This window comes from Myotis yumanensis, unplaced genomic scaffold (genome assembly GCF_028538775.1).
Source record: "Myotis yumanensis isolate MYYU_CA2020_CCGP unplaced genomic scaffold, mMyoYum1.0.hap1 SCAF_5, whole genome shotgun sequence".
Taxonomy (NCBI): domain Eukaryota; kingdom Metazoa; phylum Chordata; class Mammalia; order Chiroptera; family Vespertilionidae; genus Myotis; species Myotis yumanensis.
The window spans coordinates 92,089,018-92,114,506 of NW_027223756.1; the positions used below are offsets into that span (position 1 = coordinate 92,089,018).

At 51.7% G+C, this 25,489-nt stretch overlaps 1 protein-coding gene across 1 annotated transcript in view; it reads right to left on the bottom strand.

The window, feature by feature from the left end:
• The window catches only part of LZTS1 (leucine zipper tumor suppressor 1), a 52,144-nt gene extending 37,117 nt beyond the window's left edge, over window positions 1-15,027 (bottom strand). Inside the window, exon 1 of the mRNA XM_070416540.1 lies at window positions 14,873-15,027. The gene's annotated coding sequence lies outside the window, so the exon portion shown is untranslated. The remainder of the gene's footprint in view (window positions 1-14,872) is intronic.
• Window positions 15,028-25,489: the final 10,462 nt, after the last annotated feature.

The window sequence follows — 25,489 nt, forward strand, 5'->3', positions numbered from 1 at the left end:
AACTGGTCCCAGGCCACCTGGGGATGAGAGGTGGAGAAGGATTCAAACCCACCGGGGTGGGCCCCTAAGCACCATCTCCTGACGGGGGGACAGTGCTGCTCTCTCCCTCAGTTGCTCAGTTCCTCACAGGGGCTTTGCACCCTCAGTCAGGAACCCTGACCTTCCTGCTTTGTGCGCCCATTGCTGTCAGCACAGGGTTGCACACTACAGCCCAACAGATGCTCGGAGCTATGGACTGAATGTTTCTATCCCCCCAAATTCACACGTTGAAGGCCTAACCCCAAGGTGGTATTTGGAGGTGGAATCTTTTGGGGGGGGGGGGGGGCGGGGATGATGAGGTCAGATGGGGTCACAAGGATGGAGCCCCTTGACAGGATTAGTGCCCTTATAAGATAAGAAGAGGAAGAGACCAGGATGCTCTTTCTCCACCAGGAGGACACAGCAGGAGGTGGCCATCTGCAAACCAGGAAGTGGGCTCTCAGCAGATGCCAAATCTGCCAGCACCTTGCCCTGAGACCTCCCAGCCCCCAGCACTGTGAGGAATGAATGGTTATTGTTTCCATCACCCACTGTGGTATTTTGTTATAGCAGCCTGAGCTGAGAGACACAGGAGAGGAAGGCTGGAAGCTAAATTTATGAACTCACCCACCTGCCCCTTTTCTCTCCCTCACTCCCTCCCTCCCTTTCTCTCCTGGCTCTAAGAAGTGTTCCGGAGCTTGCCAGGCTCTTGACTCCGCCTCCTGACTTGGCAGAAAGGCGTCACCTTTAGGATGGGGCTGGCAGGTGGCTTCAGCAGTGCTCCCAGACCTGGGGGTCTCCTTCACTCGGCTGCTCCTCGTGAGACCCTCCCAGGCACAGGGCTCTGGACAGCAGTGTCTGCTCAGCTCTCACCCCTCCTGCTCCCAGGGCTTAGTCCTGGCTCCTCCAGCTCCCTCTCAGCCTCGCAGCTCTTTTCTCCAAGAAAGGGGGGGGGGGGGGGGGCGGGGAGAAGCATGTTGGCAGATCGCTGAGCAGGGCTTCCTTCCCGCTGCCTCCCCCCTCCCTCCCCCGCACAGCTGGGGATCCTTAAGTCTCTGTCTCCCTGAAGAACCAGGACCTGGAAGCTGTCGGGAGCCTCCTCTGGAAAAGCTGATCACCAGCCCCCCCATGGCTCAGGAATGGGGGCGCTGCTGCCCAGCAAAGGCCATGGGAGCTGCCCTCCCCTCCCAGCTCCTCTGCCAGAGGAGGATGTCCAAGCAGGACCAGAGGCCGGTGATGCCAAGAGGGGGAAGAGCTTCCTCTTCAGCTCCCGGTGCTGAGCGTTTCCTTAGGTTTGGACTAAGCACCATGCACACGTGATCTGGTGCAAGCTGCACCCCAAAGCACCCCAAGAGACCCACAGATCCCCACCTGACAGACCCACAGGTGAGGCCTCAGGTTTTATACTGGCAAGTGCAGTGCCTGGCTTTGACCCTGAGTTGTGGTGAGTCGCTACTCTGGTTCTTTATCTCCAGCAGTAGACTCACCCCTGGCGGTGGTCCCCCTGGCCCCTATCCATCCACCTCCCCGCAGGCCTGGGGCTCCTCCAGACCTCACCCTAACTCTGCCCTGTAGCCCAGCCCCTGCTTCATCACTCCCTGTGCTGTGGGTTCATCCTAGTCCTTGGCCCCACTGCAGCCTCTCCACACTTCTGCTTCCTTCTGCAGACCGGAGCTGACGGCAGTGCCCGCCTCACAGGGCTTCTGTACGTATGGAGTGACATTTTAATTGTAAAGGCACCAGGATATAAGCAAGAGCTTAACCAATGGCAGCTGGTTTTTGTTGCTATTTTTAAACATATGGGACTTGGTGACTCAAGACACCGCTGGGCTCTAAGGCTAGGCTCAAACTCCTGATCTATTTCTCTCCAATTCTGCAGGTCCCTGGTCTTCACCATTTTTCTTTCGTCATCTAAAGAACTGGGGACATTTCCATTTGGGGCATTTAGAGATTAGATTTTTTAAAAGGTGAGTCATCACTTATCAGTTGTTTATAAGAATTGCTCTTAAAAGTAATCACTGATCTGACCGGTGGATAGTAACACCCCTCTGGCCCCTTGGTGTCGTCTGGGCCAGGCAGGACTCCGGACGCTCAAGGAGAGGAGCAGACAGTCAGGAGCTTGCTGTGCAGGGGGAGCAGTCCCAGCCTCTGGCCTTGGTGAACAGAGGGTAGAGGCGAGGTGTGTTCAGCGGTAGCATCTCCTGCTCTGCAGTGCTCGGCGCTCCAGCCACAGGCGGCTCACGGCAGGCAGCCTAGGCCTCCCAGAGGCATGTCTGTGCATCTCAGCCCTGCCATCCTCCTGGGCTGCAGCGCTGTCTCTGGCCTCCACTCCCAGCCCACACGTCCACCACCACCTCCTTGAGGAAAACGAAACTTCACCTGTCGGGATCCTTTCACCCGAGTCCAGGGAGGGGCAAGGAGGGGACAGGGGTCTGGGCAGAAAGAGTAACTGGCAGGCAGCCCAGGGCTGGTTTGCCCTGAGCGAGGCTTAGTCTTGCACAGGGGCTGGTGCATACTGAACACCCCTGGTTTCCTTGCAAAAGAAACCGTCATCGTCACCAACTGCTTTTAGAAGCCAGACTGCCTTCTGCCGGCGCCCTTCTGTGACTCAATGTGGAAACATATTTGCCTGCAAAGGCTGAGCTCCTATAGGGCCTTCTGGTCCTCAGGGAAGTGGGGTCCCCCGCCACTGCGCCCCTGCAGACGGCCATCCCAGCTGCCTCAGAAGCGCTGTGCAGCCAGCACAGGTCTGGGGGAGGCAGGGAGGCAGCACCTTGATGAGACCAGATCTGCAACTGACTGCTCCCAGAAGTCCCCGCGCCTCCCTGTCCCTGTCCTGGCGCTGGTTGCTCGGGTTCCGGTGATGGAGCACAGTCCTCAGCTGCTGGTGGAAAGTGTGCGGGAGGGTTTGTGCTGCCATGTCCTGGGCCATCTCTGAGGGACCTACGGGGCAGAGACATCTGAGGCAGGCCTGTGTTCCCTTAACGAGTTCCGAGCCTCTGTCAGCTTCTCAGTCACAGAGCACAGGCAAGGGGTGGTTCATCGACTGTCCCAGGGACGGTGAGAGGGCAGTCAGTCCTTCAAACTCTGTTGGGAGGTGGGCAGGCAGATGCCCGATTTAGGGTGGGGGGCAGAGACGGCCCCACGCAAGTCCCAGGACTTCTCTGTTCCTGGGCAGCGCTTTGAGATCTTTTTAAACTCTCCTGGTCCCAGAATAGAGGCTCCTGCGGCTGGGCTGGCATCCCATCCCCCTAAATGCCACGTGAGCCCCACGCTGGTAGAGGCACTGCCTTCTCCCCAGTAGATACCAACACACTAGGTCAGAGAAACCGCGGGACTGGTCAGATCAGAAACCTAACGGCTGTGTGCTGTGTGCCCTGGAGGAAATCCCTTCAACTCTCTGGGCCTCACTATTAAAGTGAAGTTTCTTCTACTTAAAAATAATAAGCATCCAGAGGACGAGGAGAAGGCAGTGGAAGGTGCATTCAATGGCCCCTGCTTGCTTTGCGGGGAGGATCGGTGTCTGTGTCCCTGCTGGGGAATGTGTCAAACAGGAGCAGCTGCTCCTTGGTCCACCAGGCCCCGCCCCGCCCCGCCCCGCCAGGTAGGTGCAATAAATGACCTCATTTTCCAGCGCAGAATTCAACTTCAGCTGTCTGCACGCTCCTGTGGGATGCAGCCGGACCCTGGGCCCCCTCATATCTGTGCATCCCCCTCAACTGAATGCACAGAGAAGTTTCAGTTTACTTGTTTTTCTTTCTCCCCCTTTCCTGACCTTCCGTGGTGCATAATCCAGAAAACAATCCAAATGGGAGAGACCTTGGCCTTAAAGCAAGAGGCAGGAGGAAGGAAGAAAGAGACACAGTATTTACCCCTTCCACCCAGCCCTTCGCCCTGGGGAGAAACCGTCCTCCAGGTGCTGGAGTGGAGCTGAGGGGGCCTCCCTGAGGCAGAGGGCACTCCCAGCTGCGCCCTGGCCTCTGGGCCTGCCTCCCACCTCCTCTCCTTCACACACGTGGCACAAGCCAACGTGAGCAAGATACACTGTCAGCACCGAGTCTCACGGAGGACATTCAATGTCTCCCTCACTGAGTCTGCCTCTTATCACAAGTCAAAATTGAGTCAAAGTGGCGGAGTGGATGGAGACCCGCAGGGACAAGGTGGAGCGGTTCCTCACATTGTTTTCAGCTGCAATGCTCTCCCTTTGCAGAGGAAGCAGAGAAGAAGGTAGTTGTCACAGAGAGCGCTGCCTGACTCCAAAGTTGTCCCTCCCTGACCCCCGGACATGTGCCTGGACCACGGGCTCCGGAGCCTCCCAAATAGAGAACTTACTCCTATGCCTGGCTTCCTTCCCTTGGAGCTGATGGGAAGGGGCTGAGGTTAACACAAATGAAGCTCCTACTATGTTTCATGGATCTTTACTCATCCAATTTTTTTTCAAAAAAATTCCCTATGGGACACAATGCATTTTACAGATGAGAAAAATGAGGCTCAGAGAGGCTAAGTGACCTGCCCACAGCCACACAGCTAACAGACAGTGCGCATAGCTGGGACCCAAACACTGGTCTCTGATTCCGTCTGCTGTCCGCTCCCAAACTTGCCACACTTGTTTCATGGAATCTTCAAGCATGAAAAAGCCCGTGCCTCACCTTTAGGACTTGCCTGCTCCGTCTGCCAGGGCTGTGGTTGCCATCCAGGTGAAGACGGACATGGCAGAGGCTGAGTTATTTCTGGAGGAAGGCGCTGTGTACAGGTGTCTTCACCAGAGGCTTCACGGGACACTGCCCTGGCGTTGCCCTCCCTTGACTATGCAGGTAGTTAGCAAGCAAGAAGCAAGCACTAGCTGGTTTGGCTCAGTGGATAGAGCATCAGCCTGTGGACTGAAGGGTCCCAGGTTCGATTCCAGTCAAGGGCATATGCCGGGTTGTGGGTTCAATCCCCAGTAGGGGGCGGGCGGCAGGAGGCAGCCAATCAATGATACTCTCTCATCATTGATGTTTCTATCTCTATCTCTCCCTCTCCCTTCATCTCTGAAATCAATAAAAATACATTAAAAAAAAAAAAAAGAAGCAAGCTCTTGGGCAGGTGCCAGGCTGAGGAGCCTTCCAGAAGAAGGTGGGGAATAGTGTTCTGAGAGCTTCATGGCTGTGGGCAGGGGACCCCTGGCACCCTGTTCCCCTGGGAGTAATGGAGGTCCCCTGCTTGACAAGACCTGCCTCCTGTCTGGGACTCTCTGCCCATGTGGCATCAACACCCTGGGCGGTTAGCACGGCTGATTGGCACCCACAACCTTTGTGTTTTGATTGGATTTGGTTTAAAGAGCTCGGATGAGACAGAGGCAGAGAACTAACTGGTTTCTCATTTCTGAAAGGTGCCAACTGGTAGCAACTGCAACTGATAGTAAGCTTCATTGTCACATCAGCTGGGAACTTCTCAGAACCAAGGAAAAGGCAGAGGAACGGAGGAAAATAAAATGTCAAAGCAGCCAGAGAGCAAGAAAGAAGACAGAAGAGAAAACGGAGGTCATGGGTCTCGGCTGTTCCTGACGTCCGGGCATCCCTGGGCCTGCTGGGGAGAAATCCAGAGACGGAGAGCACCCACTGTGGACGTGTTCCCGTGTGTCCCTGCGGCCCACCAGCCGAACACTCACGGTTGAGGATCTGATTAACTAACTCTACCGGCCCTGCAGTCCTCGCTCCCAGTTACCAGTGGGCGACAGGAAAGAGCCCTGAAGTGAGAGCACAGCTCTGGTTCTGCCACCAGCCAGCCTTGGGACCCTGAGCAAGGCCCTCCAGTCAGGCCTCTGTGTCTTCAGCCGTAAAAAACAAGCAAAGGAAGAAAAGCCAGCTGTGATTGGTCCCGGGTCCAAAGCAAGGTGTTAGCCATGTCTCCTGTTATAAGTCCTCCACACGGCACATTAACCCTGACCTTTGACCTTGGACTAGGAACTCCCCTCTCCTGGAGGCCTGGCTCCCCCACATTTCCAGGCTGCGTGACCTCTCCAGGAACATGAGCTATCAAGGCGCAGACAGGGAGGACAGAGAGGCGTTCTAATAAATGATGTTATTTCTAGAAAGTGTTCCCCCCTCACCTCCATTCTATACTCCATTGCTAGATGAGCCGCTAAAACCCAGCTCCGCTACGCGCCAGTCCTCTCCTATGACTGCCATGGCTCCCCACTGCTGCCAATCAGCACGCGGACCTGCAGCTGGGTGGGCAGGGCGCTCCTCAATCTGACTCGACTTGCCTTTGTTTCCCTGCCACTTACTGTCCCCATCTCTGCCACCCTCTCCCTCCATCTCTTAAAATCACAGCCAGCCCTACCCGGTTTGGCTCAGTGGACAGAGCATCACCCTGCGAACTGAAGGGTCCCGGGTTCGATTCCAGTTAAGGGCACGTACCTCGGTTGCAGGCTCAATCCCTGGCCCTGGTTGGTGCGCGTGCGGGAGGCAACCAATCGATGTGTCTCTCTCTCTTTCTCTCCCCCTCCTTTCCACTCTCTCTAAAAATCAATGGAAAAAATATCCTTGGGTGAGGATTAACCATAAATAAACAATTGAATACAAATTTTAAAAATTAAAAAAAAAAAATCACAGCCAGCCCACAGGGTCCTTCTCAAATTCTACATCTTGGTATAGTGATACATTTTAAGGTGCCTGTCTCCTCCCCCAATTCCAGGCCAGCTATCCCTGGTGGAGGGGTCTCCTCCCAGGCCCTGGCAGAGTGCTTGACAGGGACATAGCATTCTATGACTTTGAAGGAATGGAACTAAAATAGAAAGAACTGTGTTCCTGGGTCCAGAACAACAATTCTTGGAAGTAAGTAGGGAGGAAGAGACAACTTGGGGGAGGAGATTTTGCTAGGAGGGTGGGAGGAGGGGGTGGAAGGCGGCAGATAGACTGGGACTTAAAGATCCCTTCAACCCTGAGATAGTGTGTTTCTATGCAGAGTACTGGCCCTTTCTTCAACGCGGGCTCTTTAGTTTCCAGGTAAGTCTTGGACCCTGAACTTGCAGGTCCTGCTGTAGCTCTAGCATAGAAGTCACTCCATCCAAAATAGAAAGTTTCGAAGTGAACAGATGGCCCAGGCGCTGCTAGGAGGGAGGTCTGGGGAAGCTGAAAGCCTGGCTTCCAGTCTTCCAGGTGGATGAGGAAATGTCGCGTCAGGAAAAGCCCCTCGTCCTACCCCCAGGCGCCCCGAGCTGGTGCCGAGCCTTCAGGCAGGGGAGGCTGCAGGCCAGCCAGGGAGGAGGCAGGCAGCTGGAGGCCCTCCTGGTCGGCAGCTCCCTTTCCAGGGCAGGTGGCGGCTGGGGGCTGCCTGCTGGGGGCTGCCTGGGGCTCGCTTTCCCCCACCTGCCTGCAGTGCGGTTTGTCTGCTGGCGCCACCGAGACGTGGGGGCTGGGGGAATTTGATCAGCACGGAGGGGGAGGCTGTCTCCCCAAGACGTGAGCCCAGTCTAATCCTTCCCCCCTCCTCCTCCTCCTCCTCATGCACTGCTGAGATGCCCTTCCCTGAGGTGCAGAAGGGAGCCCAAGCAGCAGAGTCTGAAGGTTGCAACCAATAAGGGAGGGTCCTGAGTGCTTCAAGGGCCTTCTGAAGCCCCTCCGCCCCCAACCTCACCGCTGAGGTGGCGGGGCAGACGCACAGGCCTCCAGGCCTCCGGAGACACTCAGACAGTCTGCCTCTTAGCGACTGGCAGAAGGTCAAGAGCAGGGCTCACTCCCCAGACTTCTGACCCTTGACATTCGGAGTGTGGTTTCCCAGTGTCCCTGCCTCCCTAGCCGTGTACGGCTTTTGTTCTCAGAGTTTCCCCATTATCTTACTGGAGAAGAGGGTGGGAGGGGAAGGGGTGGGGGCCCACCAGGTTCCAAGCTGGCGTGGGTTGTTCCCCTTCCACCCTGTCCCTGGGAGACCAAACAAATCTTATCAGGGACTCAGCGAATCTCCTGTCAAGGTCACACTGACCTTGCCCGACGATGTCTCTGCTGTCTGATGTGAGAGCCACTCCTGGTCACCTCCTGCCAGCCCCAGTATAATGCTGGATGAGCCATCCAGGAACCGCACCGCACCGGAACCTCTGCACCAGGACACGGTGCTCTGAGTGTCCGCTTCCCTAGCTGGTCCGCTTTCTCTCCCTGCAACTTCCTCCCCAAGATGGGAGGCCAACCCAGAAGCTCCTCTGTCATTCCTGCTGCTCTTGGCTGCCTCGGTCCCCAGATCTGGAGGCCCCTGGGCAGCACAGGGAGATCTGCAGTGGCTGGGCAGGAAGGACCATGGCAGGCTCTCCGCCATCAGTCCCATCCGTTTGGGGCTGAGCCCTGACTGTGTAAAGGGCCTGGTGCTACGCACCTGAGGCACAACACACTTGCTCGTTCAAGGGGTTTATAGTCTAGGCAGGGAGCAGGGGAGAGATGAGAAGTAATCACACATGGGAACAGATGCTCACTGGGCGTGACAGCACCTACTGCAGAACTTAAAGAACAGGGAGCTAAGGAGGGTGAGGTCTTTCTCTCCCCACAGCTGATGTCCTTTCCGCCCTCTAGACCACGCAGGTGCTGCCCCTCCGTAGTGTGTGTATCCCTCTCACCCTAGAACCCCAGCCGCTCCTCCTACTGAGCCCAGACCCACACACCCATGCTCACTGCCCCGTCCACCCTCCAACATTATTGGGGTCAGGGGAAAGGGTGCTGGGCACCCAAGCTTTGTTTCCCCGCCTCCTTCACTTTCTCTTAGCTCCTTCCCTCTCTCCTTTCCTTGCCTGCCTATACTCAATTCTCTCTCTTTTCAGCAGGAATATAATGTTCGGCTGCTTTACACCCACTCTCTGAATGCTGCCAGTGAATAATGACTAAGGTGGTGGGTGGAAGTACAGCAAGTTGAGACCAATTTAGCAGTCCAGGGTGCCAGGAGGAGGCTGACTGAGCAGCAAATGGCTTTGCCACAGCAAGGAGAGTGCAGCTGCCCCGGAGTCAGCAGGCCAGCCAGCCTCCTGCACAGCCCTGGGGCCCGGCAGGCACTGCCTCAGCCACCCACAGTCTGTGCACAGGGTTGTAGCCATGCATGGGGCAGGGTTTGTCCTTAGGCATGATTGGATTTCCAGAGCTATACCCATCCCACCCCGATTTTAGCTCCGCTTCTGACCCCCTTGAGGGGCTGTTTCCTTGTCCATGCCCTGGGCTGGGAGTTTCACCTAGACCTTTCCCTCTGCTTCTGAAGGATGCTTTGGTCTTGGGGGCATCGGCAGCTCTAAAGGGCTGATGGCAGCCAGACTGACTGCTCTGGGCAGGGCAGAAATGGAGGTCCTGGGGCGTCAGGGAGGTGGGCTCCCAGAGTACACTTCACATCATGCCACAGAGAGGCCAACCCAGATGTGACTGCGAGTGTGGGTACCACAGGAGAGTGTGTCTCAGAGGGAGAAATGACAAGACTGGATAAATGAATGAGTGTGTGTGTGTGAGTGTGTGTGTGTGAGTGTGTGTGTGTCTGCTGGCTGTCATCCTGAAAGCAGTCATCTTCTCCCACAGTGACTCATTGACATGGAAGCAAATCTATGGGTGATCTGGGTACAGTAGCTCTTTACTGCCTTTGTTCCAGGTCCTGGATATAACCCACATCATCTGTTCAAATACCAATTTGGCCTGTCACTTAGTAAGAAAAATCACCTTTCTGCTGGATTGATTAGAACAATTAATGAACGTGCGCGCGCGCAAGCACACACACACACACACACACACACACGCAGTTTGTCCTCGGTCTCTTCCATCTCCCTCCAAACCCACTGCACCCTTTTCCCCATCCATGCTCCATATGAATCTCTCCTAAATTTCTCCTTATCGGAGGCAGCCTCCATGTGCGATCACCTCCCAAGCCTGGTTTCCACACTCTGCTCACATTGCCAGGGGGAGACTGCCAACCCATTTCACTTTGGAACTTAGTTAATGCCCATGGCGGGAACACTGACAAAGATGATGGAGTCAAGTTTGGTATTCCAATGAAACGCCATGAATTCAGATTCTGTGAAGGCAAAATTGCTGTAATTTTAATGTGGAGGGAATGAAACCTTTCGAATTGACCAGCTATAAAGAAAGAACTGGTATGAGATAAACGTTCATTTCTTAAAGTAAATCTCAAGTAGACATTCCATTATGCTAAATACTTCCTAGTTTATTGTTTATTGATTCAACATACATGCATGACAAGTGCTTAGGGAGAAGGGGGGCTTAGAAAAAGTGAAGAAAACTCTGATTCCCATCACACTTGTAATTATAATGATTACGAAAGTAACTGAGTTCTCATGATTTTAAAAATATACTTTTTGCCCAGCTGGCATGGTTGAGCATTGACCTAAGAACCAAGAGGTCACAGTTTGATTCCCAGTCAGGGCACATGCCTGAATTGCGGGCTTGATCCCCAGTGTGGGGCACACAGGAGGCAGCTGGTTAATGATTCTCTCTCATCATTGATGTTTCTATCTCTCTCTCCCTCTCCCTTCCTCTCTGAAATCAATAAAAATATATTTAAAAAAGATTCTCCGCCCCCCCCCCCCCCCCTGAAGATTAAACATTTGTCAACAATGCAGGGAGCCTAAATCTGTCTAATTAGTGAGGCCTGATGATGGGTGGCCATAGCCCAGATTGGCAGTCAGGATGGCTGGGTTCAAGTTCCAGCGTTCCACTGAAAATCTTGGGTAAACTCTTTTACCTCCGAGGAGCTCATTCAGTTTTCTCATCTGTCACATTGTAGAAGAAATCTTCCTACAGAGTCCTTAATAACAACGTCCCTTTTAAGGTGTAAAGTCCTGGACAGATAAAAGGGGCTATTAGAATCATTACTGCAGGAAGCCCAGGAATGGCGTTCACTGTCTGGTGGAAGTCGATGTCTGGCAGGAAGCAAGAGAGTGAGAGAAGCAGGATGGAGATCGCAGACACAGAGGCAGCCGTGCCAAGGGCAGCTCGCCCGAAGCCCAACTCTACTGTGCTCGACTGCCACACATCCCCACGCACTGCTCTAAATCGCTGGAGGAGGAGGCCCAGGCCAGTCTGCACACTCGTTTGGCTGCAGGCAGTTATAAGAGGTGAGCCCTCCCGCCCTTCATTCCCAGCTCTGTCTGGGCAGGGTGGCTGGCTGAGCAGGGAAGGAGGTAACAGGGTGCCCCCAGGGCTCCCCCTGGAAGACAAAGACCTGTCCCCTCAGCTCTCAGCTTGCATCCTGGAGGTGTGACCTGGCTGCTGTTATGTCTCCTCTCTCCTACCGTCTTGAGGGTCAGTCCACCACCACCTCCTTCCTGTCATCTTTGAGCTCACCTTCCTCATGCTGAGCAGCTGCTATGTTTAAAGTTAGTATAATCCAGGTGTCATTGATTCATGTGTGCTGCTCCCCCTTCCCAATTCTCATCACAAATTTTAATCTCAAACCATCATTTAGGCATTTTTTAAGATCGCCCATCAACCTGGCACCTTGCATGGATAAGACCTTTAACAAACAGTGAAATGCAGAGTTTTTCAAACTCGAGTTGTGATCTTTGAAAGGAAAACTGAAGTCCTCACAATCCCTGAGAAGGCATGGGGCAACCCTGATAGGAGAAATAATGGGGTGGTCCAAAGAGCATGGGAAGGGAGTCACCAGACTGTGACTGTGTGACCTTGGGCAAATCATGGCCAGATCACCTCCCCAAACATGGTAGCAATTCACACTTCCAGCAGCAGTCAGAGTGTCCAATTCAGATCAGTGGCTTTCAAACGCAGCAACACAAAGACCTATTCAAAAGGAAACTCAAAGACCAGCCGTGTAAATTGCCTAAAGATTCCCCAGGCCTTTGGACACTTCTTTGCTGGCAAAGTCCCAGAAACACCTCATCATCGCCCTGGAACCACTGCCCCCCTGGGGTTCCAAGTCTAGATCACACAGAGCTCCTCCCTTCATCACTGTACTTGTCGGTTGACTGGGCTGGAAATTGAGTGGATTGGCAGATAGAGTGGGTGGGTGGGGGCTAGGCTTTCCTTAGGCTCCCGAACTATTGGAGGCAGGAGCTGGGATGGAGAAGCCCCGACTAGGCAGAGCCTCTGAAGGAACTGGCCCAAAGCAGAGGCTGGAGTATCAGAGGCCAGCCAGCCAGTGTGCCCCCTGCACAAATCTGCTACTGGGAAAAGTGCTCCCTGACAAGGGTCTCTCGCAGCTCTTTTCCCTCCCATCACTCCCTTAAACAAGCATTGACTAAGGGCCTACGCAGAGTTGCCAGACACTGTACCTTGAGCTGGGAATTCATCACACAACCTCTGCCTCTAAGAATGTTGCTGGCTCTTGAGGAGCCAGTGGGTACAGATGGGATAGCCTGGAATGACGGCAGGAACTCAGGAAGGCCCGTGACCCAGACTTAAGGAAAGGAGAGGGGACGGTTTCTTGGAGGAGTTGATCCACATGGTCAAAACCAGAAGTGCAAGCGGGAGCTAGCTAGGTGGCGGGACTGGGCAAGAACATTTTACAGGGAAGAAACACATATTTCTACGTTCAAAGGTAGCAGAACAAAGTGGGAGCGCCAGGGGCAGAGCTGAGTTCAAATCCTCGCTCCCTCCTCCATTTGCTATCTCCTCCTCTGATCATCACACATACCCTGCAGGGCTGCGCTGAGAATTAGATGAGATAATGGATAAAAAACACCGGGCACAGGGCACGCAGTGGATGTTATTAGATGTCGTGAACTATTACCCATTACGCTCATCTCTAAGCTGCTTAATGACAGGTTTGCCATCATTACTTTACTCATCTTTGAAGCCTCACTGCCTGGCCCAGAGCCTTGCATTTTGTTGGCACCCAATGAATATTTATTAAGTGAATGTGGAATGCGTGTAAAAGTATATACATAAATTTGGAGAATTAGAAGGCCATATTTTATGGCTGAAGCCCATCTACCTCTTGGTCTATACAGGCAGATGCATGGCTTCTCAAAACTGCCTGGCCAATCTTCAATGCACAGGCTCTCCCAACACCCACACTGCATAGCAGCGCACCTTGACGGCAGCTACCCTGCCGCAGGTCTACTGAGGCACACGCACAGACACACATGCACACGCTGAACGGCTGAAACAGGTTTTACCTCGCGAAGCACACAGAGGCTGCCATACATGTTCAATAACGAACGTCCTCCCTCTCGTTCGCCCACACCTTCGAGAGACACCCTTCTCTCTCCACCTGAGTTTCTTCTCACAGCGAGTCCAGTGAGTCCCCCATCACATCCATCCAGCTGAGACCTGGTACTTGAACTCCCAGTTGCTAAGTCTAACTTTGCTCCCAGTAGCTGTGGACCTCAGGGAAAGCCTGCCCTGCTGGTGCCTCAGTTTCTTCACTGGTAAACACAGAGAGTTAACCATGCTTCATGCCCACCTGGTAGTTATGCTGTGAGGATAATGGAGATGACAAAGCAGATAACATCAGTGAGATGCAGAAAGCGCCTCAGAAGAAAGGCGCTGGATAAATATAAGGTGCAGACACCACGCCTGGTTAGCGTATATGCCTCTGCCCACAGACTTGGCTCTTTTCCACCCTGGAGCACAGACACCCTTCCCCCTGCGAACTTGGTCTCTAATACCCACTTTCACGTGCATACACATACATTCTCCCCGCACCTGCATTTCCCCCAGCATGCCCACAGCAAATTGTTTTTGAACTTAGAGGAAGCTCAGGTTACAAACACTCTTGCTCCCACAGACGGTTCTCAAGGGTCCCTCAAGAACTGCCAAGCAGACAGCTCATCTCTCCATCCGTGGCTGGGCTCCTCTGCTCCCACGATTATAATTAGGCTGCACTTCCAGCAGAGTAGGAGCCCCTTATCTGGTGCAGCTCCTGCCAAGAGCTCCCCAGAACTCAGAGCCTCCTCATGCATTTGCCAGCACCCAAGGCCAGTGTGGATGGAGTGAAGAGGAAGGATGTGGGGGCCTCAGATGCTCAGGTCCCTACGCACTCCTTGTTCCTGGGAAAGGGAGGGCTCTGGAGCTAACAAGGCTGGGACACTCTCCTAAGGCTGACACACTCGTGGGCGAGCAGCACACTCATTTGCTCCACAGTTCAATCCTTCCCACTTGGAGCAGGAAAGAGAAAGATTACCTGGCTCTTGTTTCAGTGCCTTAAGCATGTGGAAGGGTGTGTGTGTGTGTGTAGGTGTGCAGAGAATGGGGGGCTGGCTGCCTGTGGTGGGTGAGAGAAGTGAATGTGGTGTGTGTGTGTGTGTGTGTGTTGTGTGCATGTTCAGGACTGATCCCGGTGACTTGCAGTACCAGGGGGTCACTTAAATTCTGGGCTGCATCACCCCCCTCTCTATCTACCTCATCGCCTCTGACATACTCCTCCAGGGAAATACTCCAAACCTCTAACTGCATCAGTGTCCCTGCCCCTGACGCGGACACAGCCCAACACCAAAGTTCAGAAGGCCAAGTTCAGGGGCCAGGCTTCAGCTGTCAAACCCTCTGTCTGGGGGCCAGGACCCCTCCATCCTCACCATCACCTCTGGCTTCCTCATCTCGACACCAGTGTCAACCAACACTTATGTCTATCAGATTCGCGGCTGGGAGTAGATACACCCCGTCTGCGGGAGACAGAGATGAAGGCAGAAGGAGAGACGTACCATTCTCTCCTCTGGGCTGGGACCAGCCAGCAGACCCACCCTGGCGGAGGCGAGACCCTGACAGTTGCGCACAGAGACAAAGACACCTAGACAGACCTGGCACAGACAGACAAAGACCGACGGACGCGCGGACGCGCAGCACCCCTCGGGGAGCGCGGGGTCCCTGGAACCTGGGCGTCCTCCGTGGCAACAGACCCTTATGGAAGGGAGCGAGACCCCGCGTTCACCGCACCTTACCTGCCCCCGCGCCTCGGGCTGACTTGAGAATTATTTTTCAGGGCTTCTGCAGTTTGTTTTCGTCCCTCTTTCCTCAGCGGTGCGGGGTGGCTCTGGCTCCCGGGACGAGGCAGGCGGAGAAACTTCGGCCGCTCCTCCCGCGCGCTGCCCGCCACCCGCCCGCTCCCAGCGCGCTTGCCTCTGCGCGGTGTCCCCCAGCCGCGGGCGAGGAGGAGGGAGGGGCCGCAGGAGGGGCGGGTCGGGTCGAGACTGGCACTTCTCATTGGCCAGGCCTGGAATGGGCGGAGCCTCGGGTGGAGCTGGGCGGGACCGGCGCCGTAGCAGGCGCCTCTCATTGGCCGGGGCGGGGCAGAGTCGGGGCAGACGGGGCGGGGCCGGTCATTGGTCGGAGCAGGGCGGGGCGGGACTAGCGCCGGCGCCGCTCATTGGCACAGGCGTGGCCCGCAGCCCCGCCCTCCCCGCTCCTGGGCCTTTGTTTCTGGCTGACAGCTGGGGCTGCTCGCGACCTCCAGGCTCCTGGGCGTCCGTGCGGGAGCGGGGTCCCGGACCCCCATCTCCCCGCTCTCACTTCCAGCAACACCCGCCGAGCGGCCTTGCCTGCCCGGTCTTTCTCTCCTCCCTTTCTCCCAATGTTCCCATCTTGCTCTTCTCCCTTCCCTCTTTCTTTTCATTACCTGCACTCCGTTCTGACTCCAGGTTTCCTTTATCCATTCCTTCTCTTTCTCCTCGTTTCCGTATTTGCCATCTTCGTTATCACCCCTTCGTATTCACTAGTATCCCTTTACAAGGTTTCCTCACTCCAAGCCCCAAGTCCCGCCAAAAGGCTGTATTTCTAGGTTCAGCGACTTGACCAGCAGCCTGGTGAGGGGCACTGCTTCCCCATGCCAGGATTACAGACCGGAACCCAGACCACTGGGGCTCTTACTCCCAAGACATTTCAAAGGCAAACTTTTTCAGTTCCCTCCCAGGGACTGCGTTTCAGGGAAAAGCTGAGGCCTGTTTCAAGTTTACAGCTATTAATTTCACCCAGTACCTTTCTAACACTATCATTTTCTTTAACCACACTCACTTTCAACTTTTCGTAATTGAGCCAGGAGGAAAACCAAGCTTACAAGCTTCGGTTGGACAGTTAAACGGGGTGCCAGGTGTTGCATGAAGCTCTGGTTCTGAGGGTGCACTGGAGCTGATCCTCTAAAAGCCAGGCCTGGCTCTGCCCAGGCTGCATCAACCTCAGACAAAAGAGGTGTGTGTGTGTGTGTGTGTGTGTGTGTGTGTGTGAGAGAGAGAGAGAGATTTAGTAGCTGACCTCTGATTGTAAGTAGAATGGAGGGAATAGAGGAAGACAGCCCTAAGGGAAGCAACACCCTTTTGTTTCTGCCGCCCTCTGCTCAATACCCTGTAGGAGATCCTCACTAGATCTAGACCCTTCCTGGAGGCATCATAGCCCGGGGTCTGAGAGCACAGACAGGTTCTGTCCCTTATCATCTCTGTGACCCCGAGCAGTGCTTTAACCTCCTTAGATCTCAGTTTTTTCATGTGTAACATGGGGGTGGCAATTCCCAGTATGTAAACTCCTGAGGGCAGAGTCTGTTCTCTTGTGTTCATGGCTGAGGGAGTTGGTCTTGTTTTGTTCCTGGATGCATTCCCAACGCCTAGAACTTGCCTGGCATGTAGTAGGCACTCAATAAATATTTGTTAAAGAATGAATTCAGAGTTTGTAGTTTGTTGGGAGGATTCAGTGAGAATCCTGGCATGTGGTCAGTACTTACACATGGTAATTATTATAAGTAATACTACAGCTTCTCTGTGTCAACCCCAAGGGCTACTCAGCCTTCTCTGAACTTCACCTCTTCTCTCCTACCTTTGTCTGTACTTGTTCCTCCATTTGAAAAGCCGTTCTCTACCTGTCAAAATTTGAGACCTACCATGCACACCTTCTCTGATCATCCCAGGCAGAACGATGGCCCCTTTATCTAAAGCCCCATGCTTCCTGCAGCCCATTCATGGACATAGCATATGCATGCTTGCTTGCATGATGGCTGGGACTGTAGGTCTGCCTCCCTAGGGTGTGAGCGGTCCTTAGTCTGGGACTGGACTCTATACTTAGCTCCAGAGACAAATGCGGTGCCTCCCAGGTGGCAGTGTCTCAGGAATATTTTCGGAATAGGTCAGTATTGACCAAACACCCCAGATCCTTAAGTAAAGGGTAGGATCTTGGAAGGCAAAGTAAGGGATCAGGGAGGCTCCAGACTTCAGTCAAACTCATTTTAGTGTCTTCAGATGTGGAATTCTATGGAAGAGGCAAAAGGCTTCTGGAGGCCTGCTGCTCCTGGTTTGGACCCCACCAATGACTACTTAAATGCTGTTGGAAAAGGCATGTCCCTGGCTAGGCCTCAGTTTTTCTCCCCGCGCGCCCCCCTCCCCCTTTCTCCCAGTGTTCCCATCTTACTCTTCTCCCCTCCCTCTTTCCTTTTATTACCTGCGCTCCGTTCTGACTCCAGGTTTCCTTTATCCATTCCTTCTCTTTCTCCTCTTCTCTGTATTTGCCATCTTCTTTATCCATATTTCTCCCCCCTCTCCTCTCCCTTCTACTCTCTCTAAAAATCAATGGAAAAAATACCCTAAATTTAGGTGAGGATTTAAAAAAAGGAAGAAACATCCTGTGCAAGGGATGTTTCAGAGATAAATAAGGTGCGTTGACCATGGAGGTGGAAGTAAGGAAGTGAAATGGACAGAGGAGAGCTGTGATGGTATACTGTGTGTGTGTGTGTGTGTGTGTGTGTGTGTGTGTGTGTGTTCATAAAAGCCTCAGGAATGTGGTCTCCAGGAGCACAAAGCCATAATTAGCTCCCTGATTCAGCTGTTTGGTATGGTAATGCAATGGCTGGGTGTGTCTGCCCCTAAAGCCCCTGGTGAGATTCTCAGTGTGGCTTCTCTTCCTTCCTTTGTGTCCTGAAGAAGTGCTGCTGTCCCTGGGCCCTGGGTATCCCCTTTGGACATCTGCATCACTCAGGCTCCCCGTTGTCTGAGCTGAGTCTAGAAAGCTGGGTTATAAAGCACGTTCTTATAAAAAGTCTTCATCTACTTGTCACCTAAGATCAAGTAGTTTACTGTCCTGGCTTATCATTCTATTCTTCATCTCTGGAACCTAGGATTGGCCATACAGGACAGGTCCATGGACCAGCAGCTTGTCTGGATTAGAAACTTCCCCGCCTTTCCAATGGACTTATTACAGTTCATATAACTGTCTGCCTTCTTGTTCACCTTCGACTCTTCTGCAAGTTTCTCATTCAAGACCACTTGCTTCTTATTCAACATTAAATCCCCAACACATTGTTGGTATTTGGCAAACACTCAAAAAATACTTGAATGAGTTCTATGGAGGGGCCAGGATGATGTTTCAGAAAGGCATGGACTCACACACAGAAGATCCGCACATACTCCCACTTTTCAAACCTGTGCTCTTGTCATAACCTTTTTGAGATTCAGTTTGCTCATTGGTAGAATAAGCCCAATAACATTTGCCCAATTTGTCTTGTGGCAATGACCACAAAGGTGAAAAGAATAAAGTCAAACGTGGTAAGAAAAGTAAAAATGTTAAATAATTGTTTAATTTCTTTTAAGTCTGAAAATCCAGGGCCTTGTATTGGGAGATAAGAAAGTCTAACTAGCCCTGGCTGGTGTTGCTCAGTCATTAGAGTGCCGGCCCACGCACCAAAGGGTCTCAGGTTCTGTTCTGGTCCAGGGCACATACCTTGTTGCAGGTTCAATTCCCAGCCCCCAGTGGGGGGATGGGGTGGAGGCATGTATGCGAGGCAACCAATTAATGTGTCTCTATAACATCAATGTTTCTCTCTCTCACTCTCTCTCTCTTTCCCCTCCTTTTTCCTCCCTCCTTTTCACTCTCTAAAAATCAATGGAAAGAAAGGCTGACTATATTTAATTGAGGTTGGGTACTCTTTAAAAGTAGATGAGAAAATATTATAATGCTAGATCATTGAGAAAAGCGTTCAGGGAACAGGCTTCCACTACACCATCTATCTCCCAACTAACCAGAAAAAGTACAAGAAGGCTTCTTTTCCTGCAGTCGAGGCCAGGCCTTCTGACCTTAGAGGACAGAGTCCTGTCTCCCTCCAGGGTACAAAAAGGATCCCAGGAGTTGCCTTGGATTGTAGCTCTTATAACCAGAATTTACCTTTCTCACCTGTGAGTCCTGGGGCACCTCGACTCTTATCTCTGGGCTTCAACAAACTCTCCTTTGTGTTGGGAGGAAAGGCTCCTCCTTGGCTTGTCTGAGTACTAAATGAGATAAAATGCAAGAGGGATTTCTCATTTCCTAGGAAGCACTACATGACTTCAAGGAATTGTTTATCACTACCATTATCCTCCTCATCATCAGTAGCATAATTATCTATAGCTATGCTGAGTATTAACTTGTGTTCAGGCTCAGGCAACCAGGGAAGTTGTAGAGGGAACAAATTCTTAGGTGCCCTAGGGGAAACTCGCTGACCTCAGAATTCCTGTCCAAAGGTGACTCATCCCAGCTAACGTGCTCAAGTTACCTCCAGAAAGATGTCCACCCCACCCTTTCATTGCAAGGAAAACTGAGTCCAAGAGCAAGAGAAGAAATGGACCCCGTTTCACTGAAGCTAGGACCCTAAGGGTTTAAGGCATGTGTCCCCCACCTGCAGCAGAAACCATGTAACTGATGCAGTGCCTCAATGTGGTTTGGTTTGGGCAGTGTAGCCCATAGGCAGTCAGCCTTCCCCGGAGAACAGTGAACCAGACATCTTGGCGAATGTAAAAGCAGGACTCAAATGGCACTAACTAGCTTCGAGTGCAAATATACTTTATTTAGCCTCTAGTTAACAAGGCTCATGATAATTCTTTAGCAAACCTGTCAATATAAATGCAGGATTGAACAAGATGACAGAGAAATAAGAAGGAAGTATTCAAATTTTACTTCCCCCATCCCCAAACACCATTTCAAAAGGATACAATAGGCCAGTGGTTCTCAACCTTCCTAATGCTGCGACCCTTTAATACAGTTCCTCATGTGTGGTGACCCCCAATTTCACTGTTACAAATGGAACATAATTAAAGCATAGTGATTAATCACAAAAACAATATATAATTATATATGTGTTGTCCAATGGTCTTAGGCGACCCCTGTGAAAGGGTAGTTCGACCCCCAAAGGGGTCGCGACACACAGGTTGAGAACCGCTGCAATAGGCTATTTCTAATTCAGTATCCTAGCTCTGAAAGGTCCTGGCCCATCACCTGTTCTGGAATCTATCTCTTCCATGGTTTCGACTAGTTTGTCTAAAGCTGTGAATCAGGAAGATGTTCCCACTTACAGCTAACAACAAAGCCAAATCAAACTGGCTTAAACAATAGAAAAAAATTCATGAAAGAGATAAATTCAGAGATCAACTCCCAGGTTACCTCATACCTTGGCTTCACAGTGTCATCAGAGGTCAGGTCTTTCCATCTCTCTGTGCTGACAATCCAGAGTACAGCTCTCCTTCAGGATGGTTGCTTCACGACTGCAACCATCAGTCTGGTTGTCACACCCAGAACCAGCAATGGGCTGAGGAATAAAAGACCTTTGTTCCTACATCTCTTTCCTAGGATCAAGGAAACCTTTCCTGGAAGGCTCTCGGCTGACTCTGGACAGACTTGATTGGCAACACCATCTGACAATCATTGGCAAGCTCAAGGAGATTACCATGGTTGGCTTTGACCAATTGGTTAGGGTGGAATAGATATAGGAATATATCTGTATATCTCATCTTTGTCTTCAAGGAGAAAGGGGAAAACTGTGTGTTGAAATTTAATTTATTAGTAGTCATTGCTGCCTATTATGCACCACGTTTTTGCTGGATACTTTTATCCATGGCATCTTATTTAATACTCACAGAAATCATTATCACTATTTCCTAAATGAAGAAATTGCAGCTCAGGGTTGTTACATGATGTGCCCCAAAATTCCATCACTAGGATATAGAGAAAAAAGGACTGAAATCGGGTCCAACCAAAGCTTTTGTTCTCTCTGCTGGTCCAGGTGGCTGTCTAGAGTTGACTCTTCTCAGCTCTACCCAAGTCTAGAGACCCCAAACTGAGCCAGAGCCTTCCTCTTATCAAGTTTACTCTTCTTTGCTTAGCTCTAACACCTCTACAATGTGACCCCACCCTTACCTATTCATCCCTTTTTCCCTCTTCCCCAACGTGTATGTCTCCTCAGTTCCATGCTGCTTCCCATCTCCATCAAGGCCACGTCCTCCTCCTAGCTCTTGCCCTCCTTCAAGCCAGAATGAAAGTGTCTTTGAAGACCCTTCCCAAGCCCTGACCCAGCCCTCCTGGGTCCCCCATCCCCACCCCACTGAAGTCCCATTAAAGAGCCCATCCATGTCCTTCACTGTGCACGTTGTAACTTGTGTTCTGTTGTTTCAGGTGAATGAATCTCTCATTTTCCTACTAGATTTTTAAGTGCTCAGCTCAATGCCCGGCACACAATGGACAGTCAACAAATATTTAATGATAAATGAAGGCGCGGACCACCTCTTGTTTTTCTATATCCCTAATAAGACACAGCTTGCTGCTGAGCACATGGGGGGTGACTAATGGGCTAATTGACTTTGGGCTAATTTCTCCCCAGGGCTGAGGAACAGCATGCAGACAAAGAAGTTGGCATGACCTTTGTCAGTTCTGAGGGAGGCCTTTGGCAAATGGGTCCTGTCAAGCTTACATTTGCTGTAGCCCTAAACTCATTTAAGCAAATAGAACACATGAGACCAGGACTCCAGGGAAATCATTTAGTTACCCCATGGGGAATGTTGGCTCACTCATTTCCTCCTCCCAGGAGAGAGAAACAAATAGCAGAGGTTTTTACATCCTGTGTGTTGAAATTTAATTTACACATCGACTCAGTCATGTCTCAGGAAGTCCTAATGGAAAGGCCCATGCTGTCCCCTAGGAGTTGGTGGGATCAGAGACAGGAGAGTCTGGGACAAAGGATTGTCCCGGGCTCAGGCTCCTGCTGGCCCGCCTGGCTTTCTAATTGAATCCTCCAGCTCCCTGCACCTCTCAGCTAGTACTGCCATTCTCCCCACATGTCTTCTGGGATTAACCTCTCTCCCTTTACTTTGTACATCAAATTCTCTAGGTGTCAGCCAGATACTTCGCTTTATTTCCAGACTGAATGTGGTCCCTATGAGAAGGCCTCAATCTTATCACTGGCAAAAATAGAGGAGGAGGGAAGGGGACAGAGGGGAGGCAAGTGCCGGCGGCTGTCTCAGGTTATCTCCAGGGTCCCTTCTAGCATTTTCTGACTCTCTTTAGCTGGCAGGTGGCTGGGAACAGCTCAGGACTGCTGCAGGACCGCCGGGAGAGCATTTCATCCAGAAGAGGCTCTGGGCAAACTTGGAGGAATTTTCCCTTTTGCCTTGAGTACAATCGAGGCAAAGTGGGAACCAGCATCCATTCGCCTGAGGTTTCTGGTACCAGTGCCCACATCCCTCCCTGTGTGGCTGGGAGGGTTTGGTACTTGTGTGTAGCACAGCACCCGCCAGACAGGAACCCCCTGCAGTTGTTCCTCACCAACTGCCGCCCCCAATACAGACCCAGGGCCTTTTCTACCCTATTTCTCCCCATTGGAATTAGCCGCCTGATTTGGCCTGAAGCTAGCTCAAAGTCAAGGTTCAAGGGGAAGTGAACAGCATTTTGAGTCTAGACTGGAGGTGAGATCTGGGTTTGAATTCGACTGTACTTAGTAGCTGCATGACCTTGGCCAGTTCTCTTGCCCTCATATCCTCAGCTTTAGTGACATCCACAGTATAATTCCACAGGCAGGGATACAGGAACGCACATAGAGCAGATTAAATGACATTTACTACAGTTCTTGGGGCTACTGGTATTGCCATAAAATAGAGCTCTTCACACCAAGGTGTGTATGACACATAGCTTCATGCTGCTTCCTTCCCGGCTCCACCCCCACCCCCTTCCCTAAGGGGGAAAGTGTTTGAATTTTATCAGAGAAGATAAGCTAAATGAGCGAGCTTTCTGGCCCAAGCTGTGGGCAGAGGAGGTACTGGGGAGGTCAGTGGGGCTGCATCTTGTCCTTGAGATCCCAAGGTTAGGTTCCCAGGAGAGCGGGACTGCTGAGTGCGGAGGAGCTAGCTCAAAGTCAAGGGCAGGCAGTGGGGAGCCGGTCCAAAATGGCAGCTTGAGAGGAAGTCTGGGCTGCCTGTTCTGGAACCTCTCAGAGCAGTGTTTAGAATGTTCTCTCATTAATCCTATTTAAAGCCCGGCTGCTGAGAGGGGAGGTGGGGAGTCCTGTTTCAACTTGCAGCGGTGAAGTTCCCTGTGCTTCAGGGCTGAGCCCAGCGCTGGGAGGGGGCAGGGGGCTTTCTGGGACCACCTGGAAGCCTTTTAGAAGAGCTTCTGAGGCTTCCCTGTAGATCTGCACTTCCCTGGGGCGATCCCTGCCTGTCCCCGCTGGCCTGGCCTTGACCTGTGATGAGGGAGAGGCTGCTTGCTCAGAGAGCACCAGTGTGGGCTGCAGGCTGGCTGTGCGGGTTAGGAAGGGGTTAGGAAGGGGTGTTGGTGACAGGTGAGGAACTCTTCACTGAGGTGAAGGCTGGGGAAGCAGGGACAAAAAAAAAGAGAGGGCTCTTGTGCAAGAGTGTTTTCTGGGAAAGGCCCTCTCCCTCCGGGCACGGGAAGTCTCTAGCTCAGTGGTTCTCAACCTTCTGGCCCTTTCAATACAGTTCCTCATGTTGTGACCCTACTATAAAATTATTTTCGTTGCTACTTCATAACTGTAATGTTGCTACTGTTATGAATCGTAATGTAAATATCTAATATGCAGGATGGTCTTAGGCGACCCCTGTGAAAGGGTCGTTTGACCGCCAAAGGGGTCTCGACCCACAGATTGAGAACCGCTGCAAAAGCTGATAAACACTCCCAGCTTCTGTCACTGGGGTTCTCCTGGAGAAGCCAGATGCAGGGAAAAGAGCCTCTATCACCTTGAAGAGAAAATGTGTGAGCGAACCTGCTGTTGATGTCAACGCAGGGTCAGCCTTTTGCAGCGTTTGCCTCTCTGGTATCGTTTCTGGGAGACTGAAAAGAAACCTCCTGAGTCTATCACTTTAAATGAGTCAATGCTTGAGATTCTTCCAGGGCAAGGCAAAATCTGCGAGTATTGTCCAAAAACCAGAGTTGATGGGGAGCTCTGACATTTACTAGCTGCATGGCCATGGGTGTCATTTAATCTCAGCTGATTTTCTAGAGTGGAGAGAGAGCCACCCCAGCACCCACACCCCCATCTGTCATACATACCTCCCTGGGTTGTCACCAAATTTGTGACCAGGTCAGGTGACAATGTGAAGGTTCTTTTAAATTGCAAGTCAATGTATACCTGTGGCAGAGGCATCCCTTTTACTCAGCCAGACATTAAGCTTGTTCCCTGTTATTCTGATAAGCTTTCAGGGCTGACCACCGGAATTCATAGCAGAGATAAGCTTGCTCTCCTAGTTACTTCCTCTTGTTCTGAGGACCCTTAATTTGAAAAAAAAATTAAATTGATTTTGAGAGAGAGAGAGAGATCAATTGGCTGCTGTACAGCTTGGGTATGTGCTCTGACCAGGAATCAAACCCACCACCTTTTGGTGTACAGGACTATGCTCCAACCAACTCAGCCACATGGACCCGGGCCTGAGGACCCTTCCCTTGCCTGGGCCTCTTTTGGATTGTCTGAGAAGGTGTCATGATCAAGGTCAGAGCCATTCTTAGTAAGATCTGCACACCATGATCATGAGTGGATTAGAGAGAATCAACCCATGGAAAAGGCAGCAGCATCCGACGATGTCTGAAGATTTAGTAGCAAGAGTAATGTGCTAGTAGGAAGCCAACTTTGTAAGCTCAGGTCCAGCACTGGTGGGACCAAGTGACCTATGTAAAGGCACTTAATTGTTTTGTATCTTAGTTTTTCCTCTCAGTAAAATGGGGATAATAAAGCCCATCTGGCTTGCTCAAGGGTGACAGGGGGTTGGGAATGAAAGGCTTCGAAGTAAGGTCATTTAGACCCCGGTGACTGTCAGGCTATCCTCGATAAACGCCTATTTGGCGGTGCTCTCCCTGTCTTGAAGCACAGCCAGCCTCACTATGATTTGCATGAAACTCCCACAATGCCAGGCGCCATTCTCATTGCCTTGAAAGCAGGAAAGCAGTTGGGCAGAATATGCTATTTTAGGGCTTAAAACTGAAAAAAAAAATCAATGTGAGCATAAGGGATAATTTAACAGAATTGTACTCATGAGGAAAGGGAAGAGACATTATATGTTACCTTTGAGTCAGGTGGAACTTGACATTTATGTACCAAGTGAAATCACTACAACTAAAAAGAACAAGTTAACAGCCCTATTATCACCAGGCAGGAAAGAGAGAGAGAGGTACAAAATTTCTCTAAGATGTCCAGAGGGAACCGAGGAAAAACACTTGTTTTAGCCTGACAGCGTCTTGGCCTGGACTTCAGGAGGCGTGGTTCTTCAGAATTTCCATTTCTCCCTCCAGAGCAATATTTGTAGAGCACTTTACACTTTTGAAATCCTAACATT